This window comes from Pteropus vampyrus, unplaced genomic scaffold (assembly GCF_000151845.1).
Source record: "Pteropus vampyrus isolate Shadow unplaced genomic scaffold, Pvam_2.0 Scaffold45, whole genome shotgun sequence".
NCBI lineage: Eukaryota > Metazoa > Chordata > Mammalia > Chiroptera > Pteropodidae > Pteropus > Pteropus vampyrus.
In genome coordinates, this window is record NW_011888826.1 from 5,334,033 (window position 1) to 5,346,932 (window position 12,900).

General features: G+C 38.4%; 1 pseudogene; it reads right to left on the reverse strand.

The window, feature by feature from the left end:
• Positions 1 to 12,717: 12,717 nt before the first annotated feature.
• On the reverse strand, positions 12,718 to 12,836 carry LOC111738996 (annotated as a pseudogene).
• Between the last annotated feature and the right edge of the window lie 64 nt (positions 12,837 to 12,900).

A 12,900-nucleotide genomic window follows, 5' to 3' on the forward strand; every position in this document is an offset into this window, starting at 1 on the left:
TAGGAGGACTGGCCGTCAGTTATGCTGAATGCTGCAGAACTAAGAGGAAGAGGAAGATCCACATTGTTTTAAAATCCACTGTTTTATGAGAGCGTATTACTTGTGGGGCACAGTGCCAGAAGTCAGGACTACAAAGGAAGAAAGATATAAAAATAGTTTAAGTGCAATGAAGTAAACGATACATTACAATAATGTGCCGTAGTAGAAGAGAGGAAGGGGGTGGGAGGAGCAGGACTCATGAACCGTTTCTTAGAGGAGGTGATACTGAGCTAAGTCCTGATAAGGAACTTCCAAGTGGAAGGGCAGGTATAGGCGTCGCATGAGTAAAGGAGAGGAGTCGTGACATTGCGGTGCTTGGGGAAGGACGGTTAAGTATGGCTCAGGAATATGGAGTACCTGCAGCCAAAAAAGCCAGCAAAACACAGATTGCAAAAAGTTATGCCACTTGGAAGAGTTTGAATTTCATCTGCAGGGAGTTAAAAAATCATTAAAAGATTTTTAAGCAGGAATTTGAATGGTTAGTTTCCTATTTTAGAAAGATCTCAGTGACACAAAAGGGAGCATCAGAAGGAAAGGGTAGCTGGTGTGAAGATGATTTGCCTACAGTGAGTGTCTAAACGAGAAAAGATTAAAACAACTAAGGCAATGGCAGTGGGATGGAGAGGAAGACTAGATCAAGGAAGTCTTTAGAAGAGTACAACTCATTGTAGTGACACTTCCATTACGGGAGATAAAAGAGATAAGGAAAATTGCGGATGACTTCCATGTTTTGGTTTGGAATCAATGACAAGAGAGTGAAGGATGCTGGGAGTGTCATTAATTGAGTTGATGGTTATCAGAAAACTACTATATTTAGGAAGGATAGACATAATGAGTTCAGTCTCGTATGTGTAACAAAAATATCACCATCTGATTTGTTGATTGGGAAGTCCACTGGTGATGAGAGAGAGACAAAGATGGAGTGATATTAAGAGTCTGAGAAAAGCAGAGAGGCGTGGAGAAAAGAGAAAACGAGAATGAACAGGAAACTCTGGGAGAGAATGAACCATCTTTCTTTAGTTTGTTGCATATTTCTGGCACTTAAGATAATTTCTTCCTCATTGTATGCATCCGATAAATCCTGAATTGAGAAAGAGAGAGGGTTAAAACCCAATTAGGATGTGGGCTCAACCTTCAGAAACACTTGCCAGAAATTTCATACAACTTAAAAAAAATCCACAGAGTCACTATGGTATAATCTTTTAAGAGTTTCTCTAAGGAATTAAGATCACGTAAATGGAATTTGGAGATTTAAAAGAATGAACATCTGGCCAGTGGATAATTTTGTTGTCATTTAATAAGTGAAGGGTTGATAGATTCATTGTCTGACAGCCCACAGTAGACCATTGGTGAACGACTTTGTCTTTGAATTGATACATACTCAGAAGTCGGCCTTCATTTTAATGTAGAAATAGCTCAATTCTCCAGACTCAGTCATACCTGTAATTGTTCCTGGAATAATTTCTAGGATTGAAGAAAACCCTGTATAAGAAGCAGATGTTCATGAAATACTTTTGTATTCTTACAAAATACCTCTTATTCTCCATAGCAGGGATTTTACCTAAGAGACAGTATGATGCAGAACTATTTGAAAACCAGGTCAAGAAACCAGGAAGTACCCATATCAACTGAGTTATATTTACATAATAGAAACCCTAGGTAGGCATACAAAACTTCATCTGCTGTAGCAAAGTTAATGGAATTTTTTTTTGATGTAAATTTCTTCAGGGATACCTGGGATTATTTTGCCACCATAAATTTCACAGATATTACCCCAGACAGATGTGGGTATTTAATTCTTTCATGAGAAAATAAATAAATTTAGTGATTATTTTTATTATGTTGGGTTAATCAAAGAATTTTCAGATAGGTATTTGAAATGTGGTGCACAGTTTGTGGGTGGGAGGGACAGACATTAGAGAGCAGGACAAAGGTTACCTGGATTCAAACAGCAAAAGACAACAGGAAGCAGGAATTGCAAACCTTTCTCTCTCCTCTGTCCCTAGTAATTTATTGTGTGTCTCTTGGGCAAAGGATTCTTACTGAATTGACAGGGTAACAGGGAAAACTAAAGAGAGACCTATACTGTTATTTTTGTGTGTCTCTAGTTAGAATATAATAAGCCCAATGAGGGCAGGAATTATGCCTTCGATTTGAAGTCCTAGCTCCCAGTACAACAAGGAAGTGGGAGCAGAATACTAAGGAGAAGGGAAGTCTCTTGAAGGAAAAAATGGTTTACAGCTTAATCCTGCCTCAGCCTGGTTTTTGGTAAAGCACTTTGATGTTATTGAGATGACCTATCAATCACTCATTCTATCTTGGGGACTTGCAGATTCATCTAGGGAGAAACTCCCGGTAGGGAACAGGAGCAAAAAATAAGCTTCTTCTTCTTCTTCTTCTTCTTCTTCTTATTATTATTATTTGGCTTAACTTTCTTTTCTTAATCTGCTGCTTGATTCAAACAGCCTTTTAAATAGAAATTCAAAGCAATTTTTTCTAATTCCAAAGTTCATCTTTTTGTGTTTGTCCTCCTTATCAAGAAAGCTAATCAAGTTGGTTGAAAGTACCAGCTTATGAGTCAAATAAGTAATCAGTACTTCTGGGTGGCTTTTGTATTGGTTCAGGTAGTTCTTTGATGTTGGACATAAGGAAGGGCATGTGGTATGTAGACAAACACTTCTGGGTGATAAGAACCTCACAATTAAGCCCACGAGTGATGGTGAACAGATGTTTCTCTTAAGCAGCTGCTCTTTCCAGAATGACACTTGGATTTGACTATATCCAGATACTGTTTGTTGTCACCTTGGCAGCACCTGTAGTAAATGTGCGCATGTGACCTACCTACACTGACAGAAATCCCATCTGGCACCTTTAAGACTTTCTTTTGGTGTCTCAACCTGCTGCTGTGTCAGTCTTGATTCAAAATAAACTACGTCATAAACACTCACTAAAAGCCTTGAAGAAAGGATGCCAGCATACTCCTCTTCCTTTTAACTGACACTCTTAACAGTCCTTCTCATTCCTGAATCATGAACTTTTACTGTTACTGCTATTCGAAGTATTCACCCTTTTTTATGCATGGTAGTTAAAAATGGTTGATGCAACAGGTTCTTTGTTATTTGCAGTCTTTCTACATTACCATTTTCCTCCTGTGACTCCTTAGATTCTATTCCTTGCTCAGTCGAGGGATATTTTGTCTTTTGTTGCCCTGGCGTGTTTTAGGAGGTACAATTTTACATGAGAAAATACAACTGAATAGCATTTGAACTGTCATCATCAGAACACAAAACTACTTCCGGACAGAATTTTCCTTATTCTGCCTCTAATTTCTGGCCATATATTTTAGGCAGCTCTGAGATAGTGATGACCCAGAATCCTGTTGCACACAACCTCAATCAATACGGACTGGTCTCATCGGCTTCAGAAACTTATCATTTCCCTTGTTTTATGAAGGACAAAGACAGAGAAGCTTTGGGGTTTCCTTGTCCCCAAAATGTCATACTCAGGTTCCCCAAGGAGTACAGACTCTCATGCTCTCCTTGCTGACTCCGTTTGTGAGGACAGAACTATGACTTGGTATGAAGCTCCTTCCCACACTCCGTCATCCTCTGGCATGGCTCCTGCAACGTGAATTGAGGTCCTGAGGCGCGGAGCTCCTGTCTGAATGTAGGAAATTTATTGCTCGTGAGGAAGCCATCTCCCCTTGTTCTCATTTCTTTTCTCCTCTTTCTCTTTCTATTTGCAAAGTTAAAATTGTGAGTGTATTGGGATCAAGACGTCACCTTAACTCTAAGTCATAGGCTAAAATAAAAGATAAATTAGAAATTACTCATGAGCCACATGATTCATGTTGATTAGAGATGGCAAAAACAGTCCTTTTTGGAACACAGGATGGAGTCCTTCTCATGTGATAACTTAGCGTGGTTGATAACTTAACCTGCTCCTGAAGGTGATACTATTGTGCAAAGACAAATCTTCAGAGCAGAGCTTCCATGCTTTGCAAATCGCTTCTCTATCATCTTTGTTTTCCTGATAGCATCTAATTCTTTTTCTTTACCTCTTCAACGTGATGAGCACTGGTTGTATTATAAAGCCAGGACCAATCTTTTATGGGCCATTACCATCTTGGCTGTATTACACAACGGACTGAGAAACTCTGACTCGAATGCAAAGGCAATGTGAACAAATCTTTAGACGTTCCCTTTCTGCAATTTGTAAAATGGTGCCTACCTGTCAAATGACTGAAAAAAATATCAATTCTGTTTGCAGTGGGATGCTACCGAACGCCATAGAACATCAGGAGAGAAACCGGGAGAAATTCATATGATGCTTTTAAAATTTTTGTTTCATAACTCCCTCAACTTTTCCTACTTTTTTGGTTTGCCTTTCAGACTAGGGTTCAAGTGAAAGTCAAACAGCAAAATGAAGGGATTCCAAGAAACGCTAGAGACTTTAGACCAGAACCAGGCAATCCTTCAAAAGCAAGAGAAAAATCTGGCCCCACAACACGAAAAAGACACATGAAAATGAGCTGCTTGCACCTAGGCACCGCTGAAAGATGAAGCAGTCTTGATCTGTTAGGTGACATCATGATCAGGCACTGTGATCTGGCTGTTTGGTGTCTATGAGCATCTTGTGGTCACCAGAAGTCCTTTCTCAGAGTATGCGTATATATCGATATTTTGATTTGCGTCCATTTTCACGTTGCAAGTTGTGTGCTGTTTGTCTTATAGTTAAATGAAATCATAGGTGGGAAAACTCTGTTAAAGTTCAAATTGTTATGGAAATAGAAAGTTTTAGTGTAACCAAAAGCAGGTAAATATGCAACTCCCAATTTATTTTGGTAGGTATTCTAAGAATTTTCTTACTGTTCCATAACAGACAGGAGTGGCACGCCTTAGTCCTGTTGGACTAACCTCTCTAGAGGTTAGAATATTCTAGAGAATATTCTTACTGTTTCTATTGTTTTGCCAGGTGAGGTGGGACCTGATCACAGCCTTTTATGCTTGAAGGGCACCCCAAGAATCCTCTTGACTTCTGACGACAGAAACCTCTTTGGCGGGGGGTGGGGTGGAGAGGCAAATTCCAGCAGGCATAACACTGACTGAAACTACTCACAAGCTCCCGGGCCATTTTGTTGAATCTTCTTCTCAAAAAGCATCTGTTGCTTCAACAGTTTTTCTGATAGTTTGGGACTCAAGATCTCTACTTGCTGTGTGTATATGGAGAGAGAAGGCCAGACAGAGAATAGAAGGCTTGCTGAGAATGACATGTTTGACTTTTCCATTTCTAGAATTTCAGATTGTTTTAGCACATCATTTCTGAGAGCTGTTCCTGAATGCATCTCTAAACGATAAATTCCACTGTGTACCTAAAAGCTATGCATTTGGGGATACACTATAACATGCAGGTAAGAGGTCTCCATTTTTGCTTCTCTTAGCGTTAGTTTGTATTTATGTCATTAATCAAATAAGAGATTAAATGCCACAGGAGCAAATGATTGCAATTCTTAAAGTACTCTTGCAGGGTAGCCAGAAAACCTGAGCCATCTGGAATAGGTACGGAGACGAGAAGGCAATCGCCTTTTGAATGCATGTGGTTTTGCAGCTCATCGTTGAGTTCTATAGTACAAGGCTGTGACTGAAAGGGAAGGTATTACTTCTGCCAGCAACAAGACCCATGGGTCAGTGCTAACTTCTCACCTGTTTAGACAGTCTCTTTAGGTATCCAGGATAGACCAGGATCCTATGTGACGAATCTTATGTAATAATTTCTGGTTCCTTGAATTTCTTTCATCTAGATTAACTACAAATATATTATAGTTCATAATTAAAAGAAAGGATTTATGTGAATATAGTAATTTCAAAAGTGGACTTGGGATCTACGATTCTGGAGTGTCTTTCTGCCCTTGAGCTCATAGGCTTTGTTGATGATAAGAAATTATATCATGAAGGGTACTTTTTGACTTGTCCAGAGGGCTATTATTTTGACTAACCAACTTTAGAGAATTTCTATTGTCAAACTGTAAAACTTTTGTCCAATCAGAAGCCTGAAGGAAAACCCAGAAGTACTCAGCCAAAGAAATGAACTAGAAGAAAACTATTTAGTGAAGAGATGAGTCAGGAATCAGGTTCCAGGAATCTAAAACTATCCTTCTGATGTTTGCGTTATCAAAATACAATGGAATCTTCTTATCTGCCTGCCAAAGCTCCATAGTGGGCCCTCTCCTCCTTGGAAGGTAGGCTCCCCAGATGCACAGGTAGGTCATGATAACTGGGCAAGGTTTTCTCAGACATGATTAATGCCATGTCAGATGATTGGAATAACAGGCAATTTAAAACTGTGGCTTTGCACACATGAAAGAAGTTTGAAAAAATGTCTTCATTAAAATAACAGTTAAATGACTTATTGCTTATTAGTAGAATAAAATCCTTCAGATACAAACCCTTATCCTGTGGGCTGGCTGTACCTGTATCTTCTCTGAGTCTGGCATGGCTAAATGTTGTCTGTGGAGTTGTCTCCTGAGAGAGAACTGCCCTGCTTGTCCCAGGGGATGTCCTTAACGCAGCTTCTTTCTATTTATTATTACTTCCTCTTTCCTCTAAGAAATGAAAAGAGAAATGGTGTGTCGTTTTAGTCTGGATTTCCTAAGAAACAAACCCTGGAATGGAGTTTTGCGTGCAAGGATACGGTTGGGGAGTGCTCTGGGGAGGACGAATGGACAGAAGGAGGATCGAGGCATAGTCCCCCAGAAAAAGGCTGCAGCTGGTCCTGATCCCTCGGGAGCTCTGGGGCTGGAATGGTACTTCAGAGTTGTATCTGCCTGAGACAACCACGTGGACCAGCAATTGGATGTGCGTTGCCACCGGGTGTTCCTTGGGGATGGGGTATGAACTCGGGCAAGGCAGCTTTACTGGGTCGAGAGCGATTCCCAGAAAGGGACTCAGCTGACAGCCCAGTGGCTAACACTCTCAACAGCTGGAAAATTAGTGCCCTCAGTCATGAAGGGAGAGATCTAGGTGACACACTATGCATCTACAACATGCTCTTTATATGGCTTAGCTCTTAATTTTTTTTCAAAGCCTGGTGCATCTCTTTCTCATGGGACTCTCTGTTTCCTACCAATGTATTTTCTTAGTTTGGGGGTTAGAGTTTCTCTGTGTAGTGTGTAGGTGTGTGTACACATCCCATATCATATATCTGTCTATCACTACATCTACATGATCTATATCTCTATCTACCCAGGTGTGCTATGCTATGCTCAGGATTTTATGGGTATTTCTGGGTGTGCATAGGCAGACAAAAAGCTGGAGAGAGGAGTTGTTTTTGAAATGAGTTTTTAAAAAATATGTCTGATTTAAAGTCTTCCGTCAGGTCTGGGTGTAGTCTTAAGGACCACAGAGTTCTCAGCCTCTAGCTGCCTGAGAGTCTGTAGCCATATGATGACAAAGAAAGCATTTTCCCTCTAAGAGCAGTTTGTGATCACTCTGTGGAACTTGGACAGTGAAATGTGTTCTTAAACCGGAGAAACACACACCTCACTGAGGAGTCTTGGCTCTGAGACCTTGGCTGCAGAGCACTGCCAAGTTTTGGAGGGTTGAGATAGATGTTGTTCTGTGAGGTAAAAACTGGAGGTCTGCAAACTGTTCCAGGGTTGGCTAGATCCTTCTACTGAGTGACACTTTTCCAAATATAATTCACATATGCAGCGCCCTAAGTCTGTATAGTACTATTAATCCCTGAGATGTTGGAATTCTTTCACTCTGATTTTATGGATGAAGAAATAGAGGCTCTGTGAGGTAAACCAACTTGCCCATGGTCTGTGTGACTTAGGAATATGGTGCTTGCACGTGCTGTATTGTTCAACATAGTCCCTGTTTAATCTGTTTTTCTGGTGTAATTGTTAGCAGTAACCCCTTTTCATTCACACACATTTTTGGTTCAGATGATATGTGATCTGGCTTTAAAATTTTTTTAATTTATTGGAGCGACATTGGTTAATACAATTATATAAGTTTCAAGTGTAAAATTCTATAATACATCATCTATATATTGCATTGTGTGTTCAACATCCAAAGTCAAATTTCCTTTCGTCGCCATATTTTTGACCCCCTTTACCTTTTTCTACCTCCTTATCTCCTCCCTTTCCCACTGGTAACCACCATACTGCTGTCTGTGTTGTGAGTTTTTGTTTGTTTGTCTTGTTTGTTCATTTGTTGCTTTCAGTTTTAAAAACTGATCTGGATTTTGAGTACAGCCTCTTGACATCAAATCTCACATGATTCCTCTAATGACTTGCAAATGGTCTTTGAAAGTTATAGCTTGGGAAATGCATGCAACCTATACAATCTGGAATAGTCTCTTTCACATTGAGCAGTGTCCTTGGCTCTGCCCATGGTCTTCTATCTTCTTCCACAGCCCAGGCCAAGAGCAAATGGCATCTACTGTATTTTCACTAAGGGGTTCTTCTCAAATGTATAGAAATCTGACCCAAAGGAAACATTGATATAAGGCAGAGAGATATAAGTTTTTATTAGGTTCAAGAGGCCCTCTGTATTCTTTTTTAGACTCAGTTTGCTTGGACCTGTACTGATTTTTATAACTGAGCTATACTGTCTGGCGAGTAGATTAGTAGTTTAGATTCTGAAAGTGATCTTCAACCCTCTGCCCAATAAGATGCGCGGTGTTTTCTCAGGAAATAACACTGCGAATAAGTTCCCAGTGAAGAGCCCATATTGCTTTTCCGGTGTGAGGCTGTTGGCACTCTCTCGATGGTGACTTTAAGTGTGAGGTTGGCATTTGGAGAGTGTCTTAAAAGTGAGAAATGCATCGTCATCAGATATGTCCTGCACTGGTCTGTCTCTTGGCAAGATTATAACTCTAGAAGCTCTAGATAAACATCTCAAAAAGTCCCTACCCTCAAGTAACACCAAATGTTATCAAACTTCTTTAGCTTGATAGTTATAAGAGCAATGATTGGATATGATTTCAGAAAAAAAAATTTATATTATTAGTTTAATATGACTCATACTTCAAAGCAATTGATTGGCTCAATATTGAGAAATTTATTTATAGTAGGAATTATGAGACCCTCCCTTAGACATCACCTAAAAGAGATCAGGCTTATCTTAGCAGTCACCATCATTTTCTGATTTTATTAAAAATGGTATTTCTCCCACCTCCCATTAATGGAAAAGCTTTCTGGTTCGAATTTAATTTGGAAGAATTTGAGTATTCTTAAAGCAACATTCATTTCCAAAAAAATCTAAAATCATGCTTTTTCATAGTTTCTCCATCACATGGCTGAAGAAGAAAAGAGAGATTTATATATTTTTCTAAGTGACTTTTTTACCTATTGGGGTGAGAGAGCAGAGAGAGAGGGGTGGGAGAAACTGGAGTCTCTCTTATGTGTGTGAAAACAGCAAAGTCTCTTTTGAGCTTTCATTTTTTAAATTAAAATACATTCTTAAATAGGAGAATTAGAAAGTTCTCAATTTAAAAACTAACAAATATATCACAAGTAAAAGCCAAAGGCAGGAAAATCCTCCCAAAATGCCAGCTAGTCACCTCATTCCTCAGACACAGAAATGAACAGAAAATGCCAGTTTTCAATAAAAACAATTGATATTATTTTCGTTTGTAAATAACGTTTTCCTGTACAGCTGTACAGGAAATTTAATGGAGAACATAGAATTCCCCATTAAATAAATGACTCAGTTAAGAAATAAAACGCATTAGAAAGGCAAAAAAATAATAAAGAGAGAGAGAAAGAAAGAAAGAAAGAAGGAAAAAGGAAAAGAATCAATTAACTGTTTCTATTTTTCTCTTGAATTACTTACCTGGCAACTTTAGGAGAAGGTGGAGAAGTCTCAGGTTAAGCTTGATACAGATGCAAAAAATGATCTTTGGGAGATTTCGTATCAAAATGAGGCCTGTGATGATCTAAAGTATTTCAGTAACCATTGTCCCTCCATCCCAGTTTTACCAATTCTCTGTCTTCAGTGATTCATTCAAAACTTCCTCCGACTTTTCTTTCTCACCCCACCATCCTTCCAGGCACCCAGAAAAAGTGCCCACTTGCCACTCTGATGTGGCCTCTTGGATGAATTCAGTTTGATGAGCATGCTTTAAGAGAAATATTTTGATAGGGCTTCAAAATAAATCATAAAATCCCCAGCTCTTCACAAATTACTAGATAATGTGTGAAATAGACATTATCACCTAATTCATATACTTCACTTCATTCTACATCCATCTGTTCTCTGGTCCTAACCTTGGGCTTTGGGAAAAACTCAGACAGGAGTCAGTATGTATATAACACATTTAGTTGGTATTGAAGATTTGTCTATACATTTTTTATTCACCTGTTTTTTTTTTTTAAATTAAAATTATTAGGGTGGCATTGATTAATAAAATCAAACATGTTTCAAGTGTACAATTCAACAATATGTCATGTATATATTGCATTGTGTGTTTACCACCCAAAGCTAGATTTCTTTCCATCTCCAAATATTTGACCCATTTTACCACTCCCTACCTCCCTCTTCTCCCCCTTCCCTCTGATAACCACTAATCCACCGTCTGTGTCCACGAGTGTCTGTTTGTCAGGTTTGTTTGTCGCTTTCAGTTTCATATCTCACATATGAGTGAAATCATATGGTTTTCAACTTACCCTGTCTGTCTTATTTTGCTTAGCATGATTATGCTAATGAATGTATGGATCTTATAATATCAGCTGCCTCCCATAATATCCACAAAAATTATGCATATAACTTCTCGTATGTATAGGAAATTTTTCTGAAATTTTAGGAGAATGTTAGTGGGAGTAGGGATTGAGGGAGAGCAAACAATTTCAGACTTAACGCAAACAATTTCAGACTTAATGTTCCTGAACTTAAATGTCCTTAAATTATCTACTGTTTTGGATTAAAATTGAGAAAATTCAAATTTTGAAATATTTAAAATTTACAGGCACAAATAGATAATAATATAATGAAGGCCAATGTACCCACCACCCAGACTCAGTGAATCTTAACATTATGCCATATTTTTTTTCGCTAGGTCTTTTTAAAGAAATAAAACATTATAGATATAGTTGTTTCCTGTGCAATCCTCCCTGACCTTGTTCCTTTTCCTCCTCTGGTGTATAACTTATCTCATAAACTGAATGTTTATTATTCTCATGCTTGTTTCTATACTTTTTTTACTTATACAGGAATACCTTGGAGATATTGTGTGTTCAGTTCTAGACCACCACAATGAAGTGAATATCACAATAAATTGAAACATTTTTTTGGTTTCCACATGCATTTAAAAGTTATGAGTACACTATACTGTAGTCTAAAATAGCATTATGTCTAAAAAAGACAACTGAGCATTGGCTTCAACAAACCATTCACCAGCTACATTAGCCCCTAACAAGAGAGTCAGCCTGTTCTTTTAAGCTTTAAAGTCAGGCATTGACTTCTCTCTATAATAGTCCTAAATGGCATCTTCTCCTGATGGAAGACTATTTCATCTACATTTAAAATCTGTTGTTTAGCTGCCTTCATTAATTATCTTAGCTAGATCTTCCAAATAGTTTGCTGCAGCTTCTACATCAGCCCTTGCTGCTTCACCTTGCACTTTTATGTGATGGAGACGTCTTATTTTCTTAAACCTCATGAAGCAAATTCTGCTGGCTCCAAACTTTTCTTCTGCAACTTCCTGACCTCTCTCAGTCTTCACAGAATTGAAGGACATTAGAATCTTGCTCTGGATTGGACTTTAGCTTAAGGGAATGCTATGGCTGGTTTGATTTATCCAGACCACTAAAACTTTCTTCATTTCAGCAATAAGGCTGTTTTACTTTCTTATCATTTGTGTTTTCACTGGAGTAACACCTTTAATTTCCTTCAGAAATGTTTCTTTTGCATTCACAACCTGGCTAATTGTTTGGTAAAAAAGGCCTAGCTTTTGGCCCATCTCAGCTTTCGACATGCCTTCTTCCCTAAGCTTAATCATTTCTAGTTTTTGATTTAAGGTAAGAGACGAGTGACTCATCTTTTTACTTGAACACTTAGAGACCATTGTAAGGTTATCAACCGGCCTAATTTCGATATTGTTGTGTCTCATGAAACAGGGAGGCTGGAGGACAGGGAAAGAGATGGGGTGATGGCTGGTCAGTGGAGCAGTCAGAATACATACATTTATTGATTAAGTTTGTCATCTTATATGGGCACAGTTCACAATGCCCCCAAACAATTACAATAGTAACATCAAAGATCACTGTCACAAACCACCATAACAAATGTAGTAATAACGAAAAAGTTTGAAATATTGTGAGAATTACCAAAATGTGACAGAGACATGAAACGAGCAAATGCTGTTGAAAAATGGTGCCAATAGACTTGCTTGATGCAGGGTTGTTATAAATCTTCAATTTGTAGGGAAAAAAAGCAATATATGCAAAGTATAATAAAGCAAAGTGCAATAAAATGAGGTATGCCTGTATATGTAGCCAGACTCAGTATAGATGATAATATTCTATGTTTTTAAGTTTACATAATTGATAGTAAACTGTATTAATATTCTTCAACTTTTTTTTTTTTTAAACTTTTGTAGGCGAGACAATCCTTGGTTGACATCACAGATTGCAAGGAACTTGTCAGCTTACAATCCCTTATCTTTTATTTTTTACCCCTACAGTACCTGGTCTTCCTAGGTAGTTTCCCATCCAAGTACTGACCAGGCCTGACCCTGCTTAGCTTCTGAGATCAGACGGGATCAAGCTTGTTCAGGGTGGCATGGCCGTAAACTTGTTTTTTTTTTTAATTCAACATTAATCCATGTAACCTAGCTCATTCCTTAGCAGATGTATAG